The sequence below is a fragment of the Arvicanthis niloticus genome, chromosome 4, assembly GCF_011762505.2.
Source record: "Arvicanthis niloticus isolate mArvNil1 chromosome 4, mArvNil1.pat.X, whole genome shotgun sequence".
Lineage (NCBI taxonomy): Eukaryota > Metazoa > Chordata > Mammalia > Rodentia > Muridae > Arvicanthis > Arvicanthis niloticus.
In genome coordinates, this window is record NC_047661.1 from 120,360,605 (window position 1) to 120,379,556 (window position 18,952).

Genomic DNA, 18,952 nt, shown 5'->3' on the forward strand with positions numbered 1-18,952 from the left:
TGACTAGCACTTGGCTTCATTAAGCAGAGGGTGGCATGCTATAATTTCTAGGGTAAATACTAAAGTCATAGAAAATAGTATGTAATTAATAAACTAATAGAAAGAAATAGAGGGTATTGGAAAGAAATTAGTCCAGAAAAAGAAGCGGAGCTGGTGGATCAAAACATATTGATACTGCAATCATTTTTGATACAAGGACATAATGTACCCAACAAGTTCCTGTGTAAATAATTATGTTTATACACATAGATTATTGTTACCATTAGGTTTTGTCAGAAAAACATTTTTGCAATGAGCAGTAGTAAATGCAGAGACTCATAACTGATCCAAGTACCAAAAATGAGGAGGGATTATGAAATGCTCTGGTATAAATAAGACTTCTATATGACACCATCTAAAGGTCAGGAAATATTGCAGAAAATAAGAAGGAAGAACTAAAGAAAGGTGCAAAGTGGGGTAATATGTCATCATTAGAACACAACACCACTGTTACACTCTTGACCCCACAGCAGTCAAGAGCATGGCCCATCAACACCATGTCAAGAGAGGTAGACAGGCCCCTGAGTCTCTAACCCATCAGGACCAATAAACAGACGATGGAGCTATCGCAAAGGGAACCACAAGGCCACACCTCTCCGTGAGTATTTACAGCCATTTAACAGTTACTGAAGGAGACAGATTTTGTTCAGTGGTATAGTTGCTGGTAAGGAGTCCATACTTTTGTAAATAGTCCTTCATCTATGATTCCTGTAAACAAACTAGATCATCAAAAACAAAACATAGAAACACAGATACATAAGTGATAGATGTTAGGTAAGCAAATGAAAGTCGAAGACTAGATGAGAAAAGAGATCAGCAGAAGAATAACGAGAGAGCAATGGGAGGTAAGAATGATAAAACTACAGCTCACACATGTATGAAAATAGCATAATGAAGCCCATTATTATGTATAACTACATATGCTAAGAAAAAGGCATGAAATAAGATAGCTAACCTTAAAAAACATGTAACAGTAATTACATTAAGTATAAATGGCTTAAATACTATAGTTAAAACACAATGATCAGCATAGAGTCTAAAAAAATTAAATTGAATTAAATGTCAGCTATAGAAGATAAGACTAAAGTATAATATATAGAAATATTGCGTGTTGAATTTTTAAAAACATAAAAATAAAGGGTTATTGTGCTAATATCAGACAAATATCCTTTCAGTAATGACTTATTCACAAAAATGTCATGCTGAGGAAGAAAAGAAAAAAATACTATAAATAAAATAGAGATCCTTGTCTATAGTAATTTTAACACAGTGAGATAAGTCCTTGGAGAGGATTATAGAATGCTTTGATAATTCTGTTCTAGAGATAAAATGGTGCATCAATTGTGCCTAGTAGTTAAGGATGACTTCTTAAAGGAGTTGACATTTCATCAGATTTTGATAAATTAACTTATCAAGTAGTTCTGAGTAAGGGGATGATATTCTATGCAATAAAAACAGTGTGTACAAAGTATACATCATAAATATCTATTAAAATTACTGTTCAAGAATAGTCAGGACCAAGGAAGCAAGGTAGCTTATTCATGGTGGGTAGCAATGGTAGATGCTATGGTTTAGTGTGCAGATCTCTACTTCCCTCCATAAGACATATATTTTCCCAATTCTGTCAAATGCAGCTGAAGGTTTATAGTGAGGCCTTCCAGTCCTTCCTGTGTATAAGTTCCTGTGAATAAGTATACCGGAAGGAATGTCTTTGCCTGGGATTATAGTACCTCTTGATGGAGCAAACCACTGTAGTAACTTACCAATGAAATGACTCAAAGGCCTGTCCTGTTTGCCACAACTTGAGTCAATTAAGAAGGGAAACCCTTGCTGCAGAATTCCCAAAGGTATCTGCCAAGGCCTATATGAAAGCAGAACCCCAATTCTCTTTCTTTTTCTATTCTTTGTCCTTTGATCTCATAGGTGCTAAAAGCACATCCCCCCACCCCCACCCCCACCCCCAACCCGCACCCAAGGAGGAGATCCTTGCAGAGAAATCTTCACATAGAGTCTGTTTCCCAGGAAAAATGGCCTCCCACAGTGGCAAAAGTAGAATAAAGATCCTGCCTCCTGGCCAGTGTTCCTCCACACTTGGCTATGAGCAGAACTGAGAGCAAAGGGCTAGCTTTTGGTTGCTGTATTCCCACTAGCTTTGTTGCTTGTGATATTATTCCTTCATTCTTTCTCAAATTAAATTTGCCAGTCCTGCTGAGGAAAAGACTACCTATACTAGCATGCTCTCCGGGTACTGCAGAGCCACAACTAGGAAGGGGACTCTGTCCATTGAGTATCTGCAGCCTGTAAGATACTTTTCCCCACCACCGTGAGATTTAAACCTCGGGCCATTCAAAAGCTCAGGCTCCCACAGCTACTGCTACTCCATTTCTAGTTGGTGTTTTAGGGGGAACATATTCGTATTACTCTAAAGCAAACAGTAGAGAATGACAAGGAGAGACATAGAGACGGCCTGCTGACATTCATCAGGCCTGGCTCACCTGGTGGGTGGGTAGATGTTCTGATAGCCCACGCTGTTCTCAGCCTCCAGGCTGTACTACACTGGAGTCTCTGATTTCAACATTGCTCTCATCTCTTAATGAACCCAGGTCCCCAATGATTCCTATCACTTTTATCTTTTATCCAAAATTTTTTCTTTGTTGAGATTTGAATCCACAGATAGACTTGAAAACGCCTTTAATGGTTGAGTGGAAAGGGTTCTTCTGATTTGCCTATTTGTTTTCTTTTCATTTTTTTCCTTTTCTTTATTTAGATAGGGACTCGATATGTAGCCAAGGATAATCTTGGAACTTGTAGTAATCCTCCTGCCTCAATCTCCTGAGTGCTTGGATTACAGGTACATATTAGCGTGCCTGGATCAATATAGAATATTTGATAACAAATTGCTGGCACCATCAATTCCCCTGTCCCTCAACAACACTGTCCCTGTTCTCCTCGTCAAGACAGGAGTAGGGCTGGGACTCTGAGGCCAGCCGCAGGCCCATTTCTATGTGGCAAAGTTAATAAAATGAAAACCAAAGGCATCTTGCAGGGCAGAGTCTGGGCACTCTGCCAGAGCCACTGGCAACTCTGCCAGGGCATTTTGATGCAAATGCCCAGCTGGGCCCACTTGTTCCTTATTTACCTCACCGGGCTATCCTCGGGTGTCTGTTCTCTGTAACACTGGAACACACAGAAACCATCCTCATCCGGACACTGACAATGTGCCAGACTGGGGATCCAGGATGAGAGAGTACTGCCCCCGTAAAGAATGAGGCAACTGTAGTAAGATATCCATTAAGTCCGAGCCTCAGGACTAGTAGCGATGGGCCACCTACTTTACCTAGAAGACTCAGTAACCTCTCTATACACAATCAACTCTACTGATGGGAAAGACAACGACCTAATGTTATAAAGGTGTTAACACAGTGCTTGCTCATAGTAAGTGGCACAGTAAATAATAGTTCTTCTAACCAGAGACCATTTCCTGCTTCTACACTCAGTGAGGCTCTCCTTTGCCCTTCATCCTTCAAAGCCTATTCATCTCCATCTGAGCACAGTGCCCACTTGGTATATTACCACGAGATAAACAGAATCTTTAATTCTGAAGTGTGTGTGTGTGTGTGTGTGTGTGTGTGTGTGTGTGTGTGTGTGTGTTCATGTACGTGCACATGGATAAAGAGACCAGAGGTCAACCTCAGATGTCTTTCTCACTTCATCTCCATCATACTTTTGGGGGGTGGAGTCTCTGTCTTACTTACTTTTTCCTACTAGTTTGAACGATGCTGCCCAAAATGGGAGGGTCTTCTTGCCTCAACTAATGTACATAAGATACCCTGACCCCATCCCAGAGATGCCCTGTGGACCTCCTGTTAGGTGATTCTAGATTCTGCCAAATTAACAATAGTCTTCACAGTCTTTTCCTGAACCTAGAACCTACTAATTTGCCTAAGCTGACTGGCCAGCAAGCCTAGGGGATTTGCCCATCTCCTTGTCGTCAATGCTGGGGTGACAGTAGTTTTTACATGAGTGTTGGAGATCCAAACATCCTCATACTTATACACCAAGTGCTTTACTAACTGAGCCACATCCTTAATTTGGAAACTTTTAAGGTGACCTTGTGCTCGGCCCTTCTCGGAGTGGTCTAGTAGAATGTTATTACAGCTTTTGGTGAGTAAAGTCCCAAAGCTGAGCTGCCTTCCAGTGTCTCAGTTCAACCCTGCTCTCACTTCTGGGCAAGTGTGTCATATATCATTTCTTCTCAACTGGCCAGGTATGTATTCATCAGTAGAGACATTTTTGAAAGTCTATTCTCTTGAGAAGAACACAAGAGATTATGAGAAATGTTGGTATCATTCTCATCCTAAATGGATTTTCCAGTATTATCCAATTACATGCCCTAATTCTCCACAGAGGTTTGACAAGGGAAGTCACGGTGATGTTGTGGCACTGGGCAGGCAACTTCTCATAAGCTTTCTGCCCCAAGGAGGGTTCTCTGGAGTGACCTTCATGGAAGCCACCTCAGGAACACTCAGGTATGAAACTTAATGTGAACAGAGACTCACACAATGGCTGGGTAGATGAGTCTGAGACTCTCCCACCGGCTCACAACATTCAGCACCTCCCAAACATACTTCAATAATAACACTAATGGCTGCAAGCAGCACCTTTGTTGTATCTCAATTATTTTTACCCCCAAATTGCAGAGGCTCAAAAGAATTTACTGACTGCTTGGGTTTTCTGACTAATTGGGGTAACTCTATGCTCTAGCCATTAGGAGACTTAAATATAGCTCTTACTGAGAAGCATCCTTTATTGGGTCCCCTGTTATCCTTTAAATATCTTGTGTGTGCAAGTGGATAAAATTAGAAAGAATTTGTTTGCTTTAAATTACCAACCTCTGCTTGATAAAACTATTAGCGATTTAGCTAATTGGACGGCTCTTCCATTATCATTAATTGGCAGAGTTAATACTATTAAAATGGTTGTTTTATCTAAATGTTTGTATTTATTTCGATGCTTCCCCATCAAGCTACCTAAAAATGCTCTGAAGCTTTGAATTCTGCAATTAGTTTTGTTTTATAGGCTACAAACAGAGTTAAGATTAATCTTAAAACTACAACTATTTTGGAGGGGAGTGCAGAGGATTAATTCGTCTTTATCAGGAGGTGGGGGATGCTGGACTCTGCTGGTCATGTTTTGTCCATTATTTCTATAGGTTCTTAACAAGGAGAGAGTCCAAAAAAATCAAAGAAAAGTCTCTGCTGTTTTTTTACGACAAACTATGCAGAAGGGTTCGGAGCACTCAGATATGTTCAGTCATACATTCATTGAGCAAATATTTACTGTAACTGTCTTAAATGCATCAGTCATTACAGAGGACGTTAAGGAAGCTCTTTCAAGGGGGAGTGAAATGCAGTCCTTGCCCTCCGGAGGTGCAAGTATTAAAAGGAAGGAGGAAATAAATAACTAGAGGTAAGCTGGTATATGGAGATTGAAGAAATGCCCAGCATGTTGGGACAGGACCACAGTATTGCCAAGCCTGGATCCAAAAAACTTGCCAAAAAAAAGCATGTATTTACCATGGTTATGAGAATGGGGTTCTTCTCAGATTGAAAAGTAAGGCTTGGCTATTCCTTTGTGAGTGGCTAAGGCCATTTGATTTTCTTTAAAGGACAGTTCTGATGATCTACTCAGCTAAAGGGTGAGTTTCCCTCATTAGTGGGAGATGGGAGGGTCCTGTGGACAGATGTCAGTACTCCAGCGGTGCACTCACTAAGTTTCACATGATCCTGTTGAATGTTGACATTGGGGATTGTGAGTAGAACGATGGTATAAACACATGAACTTTTCAGATGGCTCAGAGATGGTCCCAGAACTAATGCCCATGTTAACACTTACGTGAAGAAAGGTCTTCCAGCAATATGAGAGTGTGTTGTTCTCTCTTCAGTACTGTCCTGTTCTAAGGAAGGTGTGTGTGTGTGTGTGTGTGTGTGTGACAGACAGAGACAGAAACAGAGAGAGACAGAGAGACAGCATCTGTGCACATGTGTGCATACTCTTATGTGCCCACACATGTGGAGGCCCAGAGTCAACATTGGGCATCTTTCTAGACCTCTCTCTACCTTATTTGTGTCACCTTTTTTGCTACCAAGACTCTCAGTGAACTTACCTGGAGCTCAACACTTCAGCTGAACTGGCTGTCCAATGAGCTCCAGGGATCTCTCTACCTTTACAGGCTCAGCGCTGGGATGACAGGCATCCACCACCAAGCATGGCTTTTTATGCGAGCTAAGGATCTAAACTCAAGTCCCCAAACATTTTGCATACTGAACCATCCCTCCAGGTGTAAAACCATTTATACCTTGGACAGGGACATATAGATTTAATTCATTTACAGATTAAACAAATTAGAGAGAAAGATCATTACTATGGCAATAGATAAATTAAGGGTTTATAAATATCGTAAGAGACTCGAATTCCATGTCAAGGTAAGCACATAAAAACACTCCCTTCTCTTCTTGTTCCCACTTGCTGAAACTCAGGCAGGGAAACCCTGACTTACTACTGTGTTGTGAGTCAGGAATTGCTCAGATTTTGAATCAAAAGCAAAAAAAAAAAAAAAAAATTAAAAAGTCAAAGTCATAACTAGAATGTAAATCAGATATATAACCTCAAGCACCATAAACTTTCCTAACACTCAGGTTTTCTACCTTTATGGACTGGATATTTATGCTCCCTCCCAAACCCAAATGTTTAATTATCACCCCAATGTGGGTTATATTAGGAAAGGGACCTTTGGGCGATAGGTAGGTAAAGGAGCTGGACCTCCTGTGTATGGTTTTAGTGTTTTCATGAAAAGAGACAAAGAGCTAGTTAACAAGACCACTTCCTCACTGCAAAAGAGAAGTTGTCAGTTTGCATCCTGGAAGATATCCCTCCTCAGAACCCAGTCATACCTGTCCTCCCTCCCGTCTCAGGCTTTCAGTGCCCAGACCTACAAGAAGCAAATCCCTGTTGTTTATAAGCCATTCAACCTGAGGCACTTTGTCACAAACACCCCAACAATCTAGATACCATCCACAGACCAAAATCATAATGTAAGTTAACAATGAACCTACATGAAGTTCTAGGTGGGGTTCTAGCTCAGGGCAAACTAACACTATGACATGGCTTTGAAGACAATATGGCCCAGGGCTACTTTGGAAGACACAGCCTCACTACACTACACCATGTGAGGTCCTGAGCTCCGTTCAACTTGGTATGCCAAAGCTCATCTTTAAAGCAGTTCCCTAGGCAGTGGACACTGCACAGGAGCTATGGATTCTAGTCATTTTAACAAACATGGTAGCAAGTGTCCTTCCAGTGGCCAGTGCCTCAGAGTGTGGAAACCATCAAAAGCAATTCTAGAAATGGAAAGATTTTGCCTGAAAACGCAATGGCTTGTGAGAATCCTCTTGGAGTGTCAGAGTTGGAAGACCCCTACACGGGGTCAGGGAACAAACTTGGCATTTCCCAGGCATCATCTACAGGCATCACATGTGAAAGAATTATTCTATTACTCCAGAAGACACACTAGGACAGGAGGATAGAGGCCACAGGAAGTCATCATTTGGCACAATAAATGGAAGTAATCTGTAAAACTAGGATCCCTGCCCCTCCCATAGAAATAGGGTAGCCTTTGAGTTAGAATGTTTAAGCCGAATGTTCTGGAAGAAATTTCTGACATGTAGAACTCACTAGGTCACTGATTCCCGATCCTACTCTGCCATTGCTTATACAGCTCGTTTAGAATTTGGATGCACTGAATGGAATTAGAACCTAAAGACTTCAGAGCCACTTAGCAGTGTTTTGCAGACTTAACCACTTCCTTGGAGAAGTCTGATATTTGGGCGACATAGAGCTCAGACTCAATGGACCATGTCTGTTTAAAGCTTCCTTGGTGAGAAAACAAAAATACCACACAGTTTGAATAAACCCAGTCTCCAGTCCAAACTCTGGAGATTCACATTCAAATGGGACAGAAGGACTTACTACCATTCGTGGCATCTAAAATGCAATGGGTTGCATCCTCTCTCCTGTTCTTCCAAGACTCTAAGACTATTGAGATGTGCTCCAACTGTTGCTTCTTACTAGCTCTCAATAGCACTTGTGAAATACCTGGATGAGGGTAATGGAACCCAAAGCAAAAAATATATAAACCTGTTACTTTCCAAGGGATTCTACATATTATGTCTCTAGAGAATTAAATAGACTTTTTACACAAACACACTGACTTTCCAATTGGTTGCAGTCTCCGATTCTAGCTGATTCTGGTAAATATATGGACGAGAATGGAAATGGCAAGGGTATTGTTTTAGTTAAATAGTTCCTCCATCTAAATAGACTTCAAGGCTGTGGTGAATTAACAGTTGGATGTGAAACATTCCAACAGTATCTCAGAAATACTTTCACTTAGATGTAGTTCAGTCTTTGACAACATGAACATGTCACTGAAAACGTGAACACATCATTATTACAGTTTCCCCCTTGGAGTATTTCACTGTAAAATAGAGGGAAGGAAGGAGTCAGGTGTTTGAATTCTGACCCATGTCTGGCAGCAATCACTAGGGTTTTTAGTGTGTATTATATGTGCATGAGTGTGCAGGTATGTGTGTGCATGTGACTGTGGAGGCCAGGGGACATAGGCCAGTGTGCCCAGTTTTTATGTTTTGTTTTCTTTATTTAATTTGGGTTCTAGGAGTCTGGTCTTCATCCTTGTACAGCAAGAACATTACCAATCAAGCTGTGTCTCCCCAGATCAACTGTTCCTGACCCCCCTCCAAACCTCTGGATCACCTAAAGAACCATGTTTCACTTAAATAACCCATCTCCTTGATCTATAGGTCCTCCCTTCTTTTCCCACACTCAGTCCCTTAGACCCAAATTTAAGTTTTCTATGCATTTAAGGCGAAGATGGTAAATGGGGAAATTATTATAGAGTAGTTATCATGTGACTTTTAGTCTTTTAGTCTTTTCTGGCAAAGTTTCCTTTGTCCAGAGGAAGACAGGCTTTGAGAGGCTCTGCAGACCCAGATCCATTTGGTTCCAGCAGGACAGATGAGTCCTGGAGGCCCAGAGCCTCTCACTGACTCAGCTTCTGAGATGTAGGCTAAAGATAAAGATGGAGAACAGGTAACGCTGCAGGAATGGAGGAAGATGCTGTGTCAGGCCACCCTCCATGACTCAGATGGAAAATAAGCCTCATGCTCAGCTTTGTTCTAATCAGTGAACAGTGTGTTCAGCTTTAAAATCCCTTTTGCTAATTCCAGGAGGTTATCTTCCACAAATTGTAAATGTGGGGTGAGGGAGATCAAATGAGTTTGGAGAAGATCAAGTTGTGTTTTTAGGTATATCTTGGCAAAGCCAGTGAAGTTATTACAAGATATATTTCTTTCCATAGTATGCAATCTTTCCAAAATGTAATCTGGAAGATTAGACAAGGTTAAAAGAAACAACTTAACAGGATAATTATTTGTTATCATCAAAGATGTTTTACTTTAGTAACCAAAACAGATGCTCCAGTTTAGGACAAATTAGATAAGCAAATATCCCCACCAAGTGTGCGCTGACGTATTTCAGACTTTTCCCCACAAGTCATCTTTTCTCCTCTCAGCCCTGTCTGCAGAACAAAGTTTGCAGATTATCCCTTGAAATGTGAAATGCCTGAAGGATGGAGTAGAAGAGTGCATCCATGACACCAAAGAATCTCAGCTTCCTCTACCTCACAGAACAAGAAAAGGTGGATTAGCAACGGATGAGCAAAGACTCTTTCTCCACGTGGTAAAAGATGGAAGATGGGAAGGCATCAAGGACTGGGGACGGGGATCAGAGAAGTCAAATATGTTCTGCCAGCTCCTCTAAACCAGTCAGAGAGACTAGTATCTAGATGGCCATTGGTGCACACCACAGTGCCCTCAACTTTCCCTTTGAAAGAGCCAAATTCTGCCCCTCCCATCTTTGTATGCTGGCACTATATCAAGGTACTCTGTTCTGGATCACTTCAGCCAAACTAGCCATTTGTTTTCCTCACCCAAGTCCTTCCACTGTTTCTAAAATAAATCCAATCAATTCAGACTCCTTCAGAGGGCAGAAAGGTATGAATTTGGTCCCTTCTCAGTACATGTTCCTGCCAGGACATAGTACAGTTGCCTGTCAAGAAGACACTATACAAAGCTGTGCCAGTGATTATTGTATACAGAGATGGGATTGGACTTTCTGTACCAGTAACCACCCAAGGGGCAGGTGACTTTATTCAGACAAAAGCTGTAGATCTGACAGTCTTCCCACATTAGACAAGGGCGCATGAGGTTTGGAGGATCAGCTTTCTCTAAGCAGTTAATGGATGAGAAAACCAAGACAAAAACAGCTAAAGTTACACCAGTGATTTTGATAAAAATAATATTATTCAAAGAGTAGTTTATAAAGCAACAGTGTAACATTACATGCTTTTAGGTGGATTTTCAAATTTTCCCACAAGACAATATTTAGACAGGGGAAGAACATATCAGGGTGATGTCCAATGGAACAAGGTATGAAGCTAGGGTTGTTAATTGTCTTCGTCAGGATTCTATTGCTGTGAAGAGACACCATGACCAAGCCAACTCTTATAAAGAAAAACATTTAATTGGCACTGGCTGACAGTTTCAAAGGTTTAGTCTATAATCATCATGGTGGGAAGCATGTCAGTGTGCAGGCAGACATGATGCTAGAGAAGAAGCTGAGAGTTCTACATCTTGATCTGCAGGCACCAAGGATAACTGTGTGTCACACTAGGCACAGCTTGAGCTATAAGATCTCAAAGCCCACCTCCACAGTGACACATTGCCTCCAACAAGGCCACACCTCCAAATAGTGCCACTCCCTATGGCCAAGCATTCGAATCCTTGGGTCCATAGGGGCCATACCTATTCAAGCAACCACAGTAATATATTCAAGTTCTCAATCCGAAGCTCTGCAAAAGAGTTAGGCATGGGTTTTAATGTCTTTAACATCAGAAAACAAGTCAAAAAACCTAATGGAATTTCCTCACCTGTACTGCTTACTGGAACATATAAGAGAGAGAGAGAGAAAGAGAGAGAGAGAGAGAGAGAGAGAGAGAGAGAGAGAGAGAGAGAGAGAGAGAGAGAGAGGAGAGAGGAAGGAGGGAAGGAGGGAGGGGAAGAGGGAGGGAAGGAGGAAGGGAAAGAAGGAAGGAAAAAGAAGAAGAAAATAAAACAACAATAACAACACAGTGTCCAAACAGGAATAGAGATTAGAGATTGGTAAGAGTGTCTCTTAAAACAACCTGACTTCTTGCCTTTAATCCCAGCACTTGGGAGGCAGAGGCAGGCAGATTTCTGAGTTCGAGGCCAGCCTGGTCTACAGAGTGAGTTCCAGGACAGCCAGGGCTATACAGAGAAGAAGAAGGAGGAGAGGAGGAAGAAGAGGAAGAGGAGGAAGAGGAGGAGGAAGAGGAGGAAGAAGAGGAAGAGGAGGAAGAGGAGGAGGAAGAGGAGGAAGAGGAGGAGGCAGCCTGACTTCTCTAAAAAGTGTGAGAGCTTTGTGTGCACCCATCTAAAAACCTGTGTTACATGGTAACTGGATGCACCAAGCTAGGATGAGGGCCTCAGGAACAGAAAGCATGCCTGGGCACACTGAAGAGGGCTGAACTCCTCAGATGAAAGACATCTCTATGAGACATGTGGATGTGGATTTGATAATCTTTGACATATGTTTAATATTTTGATTTCCAAGATTACCCATGTTCATATCCACCGCCCCCCTCACTCCTTGACTTGCATGCATGCTGGGAGATGTGGGTTTGGACCTGGTTCAAGCCGGATTTGTTCCTGCCGCTTTACTGCTGCTAACCTCGGGGTCATTAAAAATCAGAAGAATCATCTGCTTCTCTCTCTGCCGAACTTTGAATCCAAAACTTGTGATTTTGTTTGAAAAGAAGGAAAGAAACACACAAATGAATAATGAGCCAGTAAAAATGAATGTGTGGTTCTGCGCCCCGTTTAATTTTTCTTAAGTGACAGTGTTGTTAATGCTATGAAATATTTTCTTTGATAAATGTGAGTTAGCTAATTTGCATGAATGGCTAGTCTGTCATTATTTTCGTCTGTTGAGTTATGGGTTTTTTAAATGGTTTCTTTTCTGTGTGGCTTTTAATACATTGTTATTATATGTGATCACTGAACTCTACTAAGCACATTGAAAACACGGGTTTCATCTCTTTAAAATAAGTGGAAATTAATTTTGAAGAAGTAATTTATGTAATAATGAAGTTCTTCAGATAAATGTATTTATAAGGAAAAGCCATTTACACATTATTCGGTATTCTATTTTCTGCCCAAGTCTCAATCACAGAAAACTTGGGAAATGTTAACTTAAGCTTATTAAAGATTCCACTTTACTCGGCTCCATTAATTCCTCAGTAACTGAAAAGAGTATGTTCTAGAAAGTCTCCTTTGGACGACTCCACAGTAAACTGCAAAGCTAAAGAAAGTCATTTTAATGTAAACTTGGAGTTTTCCTACATTCTTGTGAATTAAAAAATAACTTCAGTGGTACCCAGAGAGGTTCCAGTGACCTTCCTTGGAGCACAGCTAGTAACAGAAGAATAAACGAGCATTCCAAAACGGAGGAGGGATTCCAGCCAAACATCGCCCCCACCTTCTTCCCCTTTCCTGGTGGATCTGAATTGGACTCACTGTCTCCTGAAACTTTAAGGTAGGTGTCCATGTCTCAAATTTCCCAGGTGCAGGCTGTTGTAGTCCCTGAGCTGCGCACCACAAAACCTGCTGCACCACTAAAGCTGTCAAGCCTAAGGCTGCTACAGCAAAATGTCCCACAGCACCGGTCCAAAATGGCGGCTCCTGTCAAAATGGCGGCAACCACATCTCCTCAACTTGTTCCATTCCCCCACCCCATCCCTCACACCTGCCCCACCCGGAGTGGGAGCTGCCCCTCAGGAACTGTCCACTGTGGTGACAGACAGCTTTCCTGCCTAAGTCTTGGTGAAACACCACTGCAGGAGGGTCCCACAGGAGCTGTCCACAAAGGTAATACCTCTTCTCCATCTTAACCCCTCCACGCCCCCAGCAGCCTCACAGTGATGGCTCCTCGCCTCAGCAAAAGCAGGCTACCTCTGGGAAGGACTTCCCATCCTAACCTATGGGCCCGATGCAGGGAAAGGGGGGTGAAGAAAAGCCACCAATCCCAGAGCAGGAAAACCCACCTATCCCTGAGCTCCCCACAAAAAAAGCCACCAATCCCTGAGCAGGAAACCCACCAATCCTTGACCCGCTCCAAGCTCAGGTCTTGAAATCCCACCAATCCTCTCTGTGGAAATCTTTGCCCTGAGAGGCTCTGCCCCCTCAGAAATCCTATATAAGTATTGCCCTTTCTCCAGTTCCCTGCTGTCTGCTATATACTGGGTATATACACCTTGTATACTCCCAGTAAATGTCTTATGTGAGATTTCCTGCTTGGTGTGACTCTCTTGTCAGAAGCCAAGAAAAGAAACAATGAAGAAAAGACAAGGAGTAGAGCTGAGGCTCTTCAGCTCAGCTCAGCTGGGGCTACCCTCCCCTGGGAGCTTTGCTGAGAAGACTTCCTGTCAGAGCTGTGTGATTCCTGGGTTCTTGTATCTCAAGATGGCCTTCCCTTGGGACACTGTCCCACCTCAGAGCCGTAATGTTTCTGGGCTCCCATGTCTCAGGATGCCTTTCCACTGGGATACCTCTTCCTTCAGAGCTGCATGGTTCCTGGGCTTCCAAATAGGATATCCTCCCATCTGAGTAAAAACACCTAACACATGCGAACATCATTCCCTCCCGATATATACCTGTGGCTAAAGGAATGTGGATGGAGTTGTAATCCATCAGGGAAATGCTTCCGAATCTTAAGCTTTGGGAGCTAGCATAACATCCCACTGACTCCAGAGTTGGCATCTCAGTATTATCATAGTAAAAAAAAGGTTAATCTTTCTAGCTGCCTTTGGTCATAAAGGACAGAATGCTAAGGTAATGAATGCTGAACCCAATTTCAACCTACAATGGGAAAGTAGGAATGGATTGCTGCAGGCAAATGTCCATGGCCTAGGATTTGCCACATAAAGTGGCTTAGGACCCTAGGTACAAAAACCTTAATTTATAGAACCCAGAAGAAGCCGGGCTCCCAGGAACTCTAACCCGGGCAGTATCTTAGGTAAACAGACAGACAGCAACGTTCACCCCAAACAGGGAGTAACTGGGACCCACAAGGACCCAGGAAGACACTCCCTGCCCGGAGCATTAGTTCCTTCCAGTCTGGGCCAGAGCACTGAGCAGATCTTGGGCGGCAGCTCTGCCCCCAATCTCTAAGAATCCAGAGGAAACAGGGCTCCCAGAGCTCTAACCTGGGCAGCATCCTGTCTGTGCTTGAGCACTAAGCAGATTATGGGCCCCAGCTCTTACCCCAGTAGTTACACCCACCCCACAAAGTTCTGATACAACCAAGATAATAGGAAAGACAGGCTTCAGTCAGGGACAGGGCAGGTAGCACTAAAGAGATACAGATGGCAAAAGGCAAGCGCAAGAACATAAGCATCAGTAACCCAGGGTACTTGGCATTATTAGAACCTAGTTTTCCCACACTAGATAGTCCTGAATCCCCCCCATATCACCAGGAAAGCAAGATTCAGATTTAAAATCACTTTTAATGACGGTGATAGAGGACTTTAAGGACATAAATAACACTCTCAAAGAATTTGAGGAGAACACAGGTAAACAGGTAGGAGCCCTTAAAGAGGAAACACAAAAATCTCTTAAAGAATTACAAGAGAACACAACCAAACAGGTGAAGGAATTGAACAAAACCATCCAGGACATAAAAATGGAAGTAGAAACAATCAAGAAATCACAAAGGGAGACTATGCTGGAGATAGAAAACCTAGGAAAGAAATCAGGAGTCACAGACACAAGCATCACCAACAGAATACAAGAGATAGAAGAGAGAATCTCAGGTGTAGAAGATACCATAGAAAATATCAACACAACTGTCAAAGAAAATGCAAAATGCAAAAAGTTCTTAACACAAAATATCCAGGAAATCCAGGACACAATGAGGAGACCAAACCTAAGGATGATAGGTATAGATAAGAGTGAAGATTTCCAACTTAAAGGGCCAATAAATATCTTCAACAAAACTATAGAAGAAAAGTTCCCTAATCTAAAGAAAGAGATGCCCATAAACATACAAGAAGCCTATAGAACGCCAAATAGACTAGACCAAAAAAGAAATGCCTCCCATCACACAATAATTAAAACACCAAGTGCACAAAACAAAGAAAGAATATTAAATGCAGTAAGGGAAAAAGGCCAAGTAACATATAAAGGCAGATCTATCAGAATTACACCAGACTTCTCACCAGATACTATAAAAGCTAGAAATTGCTGGACAGATGTCATACTGACCCTAAGAGAACACAAATGCCAGCCCAGGCTACTATACCCAGCAAAACTCTCAATTATCATAGATGGAGAAATCAAGATATTCCATGACAAAACCAAATTTACACAATATCTTTCCACAAACCCAGCATTACAAACATCAATGGACTCAGTTCCCCCAATTAAAAGACATAGGCTAATGCACTGGATACTTAAAGGGGACCCAGCATTTTGCTGCATACAGGAAACCCACCTCAGTGCAAAGACAGACTGGAAAACAATTTTTCAAGCAAATGGTCCTAAGAAACAAGCTGGAGTAGCCACTCTAAAATCTCCAGCCTGAGAACACAAAGGGGGTAGGGGGACTCATGGCTCCACCTGTACAGATAGTTGAGGGTGGCCTTGCCAGGCATCAGTGGAAGTGGACAGCCCTGGTACCTGAAAGTTTGGATTCCCTAGTGTTGGGGAATTGCAAGAGCAGGGATGCAGGAATGAGAGGATGGTGGGAGCACACCCTCATAGTAATTGGAGGGGGGAATGGGATAAGGGGTTAGGCATCAGTGGCAGTAGAGGGCCTAGGTGCCCGAAAGTTTGGATTCCCTGATGTTGGGAAATTTGAGAGCAGGAAGGCAAAAATGGGAGGATGGTGGAAGCACACCCTCATAGAAACCCAGAATTATATGGATTAGACATGACAGAGGCAGGCCTCCAGAAGACTAGATTCCAGAATTCAAACGAACAATTATCTTGATATTAAAATTTGTTTTGAGAATTGTATATTGCAGAATACATAGCCTTGGTGTATCTACTCATCAGGCAAGCTGAGAGGACGTGCTCAAACCTCTGAGGTCCTGGAATTCCAGCTGGATGCAGTGAAGACATAGTGTCAGAGGCTTATCAATTTACTCTTCCCCCAACCCCTCTTCTAATATCTCAACATCCATAATCAGCTTGAAGAAGTTAATGAAGAGTTGGCGCCCCTATTCCCTGGGCTTGGGGACTGAGGTGGTTAATATTGGGCTGTCTTTCTAGGGAAAAGTAGTGGTTTTGGTGGAACAGGGAGGATTAGCTAGGATTTATTGCATAGCCATAACCTACTGGTAGAAATATGTATAATTGTTATTAAGATGAAGTTATAATTTCTTAAATGGTATAAAATTTACTTTGATTTCAAATTTAAGGTTTTCATTGGTACGAGCTTCTTATTAATATAAAAGTGAGATGAATATTGTTACTATCATAGGCATTGCACCTGTATAACACATTTAGTAATACAAGGCTTAGACCCAGTCCTTCTTTAACTTTTTTAACTTATTTGAAATGGTTATCCTGTGAGTAAAGGGCCTATAGCAAATTCACGGCTTTGAGTTTATTGTTAGGGTGTTTTCTATATTTTATTTAGAAATAGCTGAGAGGAGTTAACAGACAACAGTCCAGATTGCCGTACATAAATAGTTGGTTTTCAAAACATCAGAAATCCACAGAATTGACGTTACAAACATTTCTGTATTAATGTTCATTTTGATTAGAGACCTGTCTGCTCCTGACAGCTTCCTGCCTTGGATTCTAAGAAGAAATTGAGCACCTTTGGAGTTAGTCCAGTTGTGGGGAGACAGCCACTAGGCAAGAATTGCCTCTTTCCATCTACAGACAAATTACTGTCCAGAAAAGGACACACTTGCAGAATAGTCAACTGATTATATCTGCCAAGACAGAGTAATCAGCCCTTAATAATTCTGCATCACTAGGTCTGTCAGATGATCCAGGGCCAGAAGGCTGAAGATCGGATGCTCCAAAGTTCGGTAGTATAAGGACTGTCTAGGTGTTCAGCGGTCTCTATAAATTGGCTATGTTTTAGAAGCTATGCTTTGTGCTTCCTTTAATTTCAGTTAACTCAGTCATTCTGGATTTCTGATAGGGTTGAAAACTTATAGTCTCATAGCCAGTCTTTGCTATTTACTTTGAGAGAAAAGATTTGAGAGGATGGTTTTCAGCTGACATTCATTCTAAAGCCAAGAAAGAAAAAAAAAGCCAGGTTCATAACTAAGTCTTTTATTTAGGAGAGATGACAGAGGTTCTGCCTAGTCAAAAAAATGATGGACTGGGTATTAGGTCTATCTTGTACCTTACTGACATAAATTGGTATAGTTATGCTCTAACTGTATTTTGAGAGAAAAGTCTTATTTTAACAGGAAGGATGATATGTAGGAGGAGCTAAGGTGGGAGGAGTAAGGAGAGGAGGAGTAAAAAGAGGAGGAGTAAGGAGAGGAGGAGCTAGGTGATGATAGAGAAAGGGGGGGGGGCAGACATGGAGGCAGATGTTCACATGTCTCCGCCAGTCAAAGATAGTTGATATATCTAGGTTGGGTATTAGGTTACACTTCTGATTGATATTGAGCATTACCAAATTTATAAAGCCATTGGTTAACATTAAAAAAAAATTGTATAAAAGCAAAAAGAAGGGGGTATGGGATGGGGGGGAAAATGGGGAAAAGGGATGGCATCTGAAATGTAAATAAAATATCAATTAAAAAAGAAAAAAAACACCTTAATTTAGGTTCCTTTTGGTGACTGTGGTGGTTTGAATATGCTTGGCTCATGGGAAATTGCACTATTAGGAGGTGTGGCCTTGTTGGAGTAGGTGTGGCCTTGTTAGAGGAAATGAGGGTAGGCTTTGAGGTCCTATGTTCAAGCTCTACCCGCTTCAGAAGAGAGTCCCCTCCTGGCTGGCTGCAGAAGACAGTCTCCTGTCTACCTTCAGATCAAGATATAAAACTCTCTGTTCCTTTTTCAGCACCATGTCTGCCTGGATGCTGCCATGCTTTCTGCCATGATGATAACGTACTGAATCTTTAAAACTGTAAGCCAGCCTCAATTAAATGTTTTGCCTTTATAAGAGTTGTCTAGGTCATGGTGTTTCTTCATAGCAATAAAACCTTAAGACAGCCACCTATGTTCTCTCTTATATTCCCTAAGTAACTCTTTCCTAGAATGAGTGAAACCCACATGCTAACTATTGTTATGAAGGTATTTGCTAAATGTGAGAAATAAGTCCTATCTTATAGCCCTAACATTCCACAGATCCAAACAAAACATGTGATGCTTAGGTGACGGCCTCTGCAACTCCTGTTATCACGCCATTAGTGTTAGAACAGTGTTCATTCAAATACAAGCCATCAATCAGAGAAGGAATTGCCTCTTTTCAATTTAGTGTGCCCCGTACCTGGGTCTGAAAGTCTACTCTGTCTTTATCTCCTAATAGCTCTGACAGTCTTTCAGATCATATCCAGTGTTGACATGCTTCTTAAGTGTAAGCCTCTTACCATGGTTAATCTTCATTGTTGACTTGACTGCTTTTAAAATCACTGTGGAAACACACCTCTGGGTGTGTCTGTGAAGGTATTTGCTGAAAGGTTTAACTGAGGAGGGAAGGACGGCAGCATCCCATTGGCTGGAGTCCT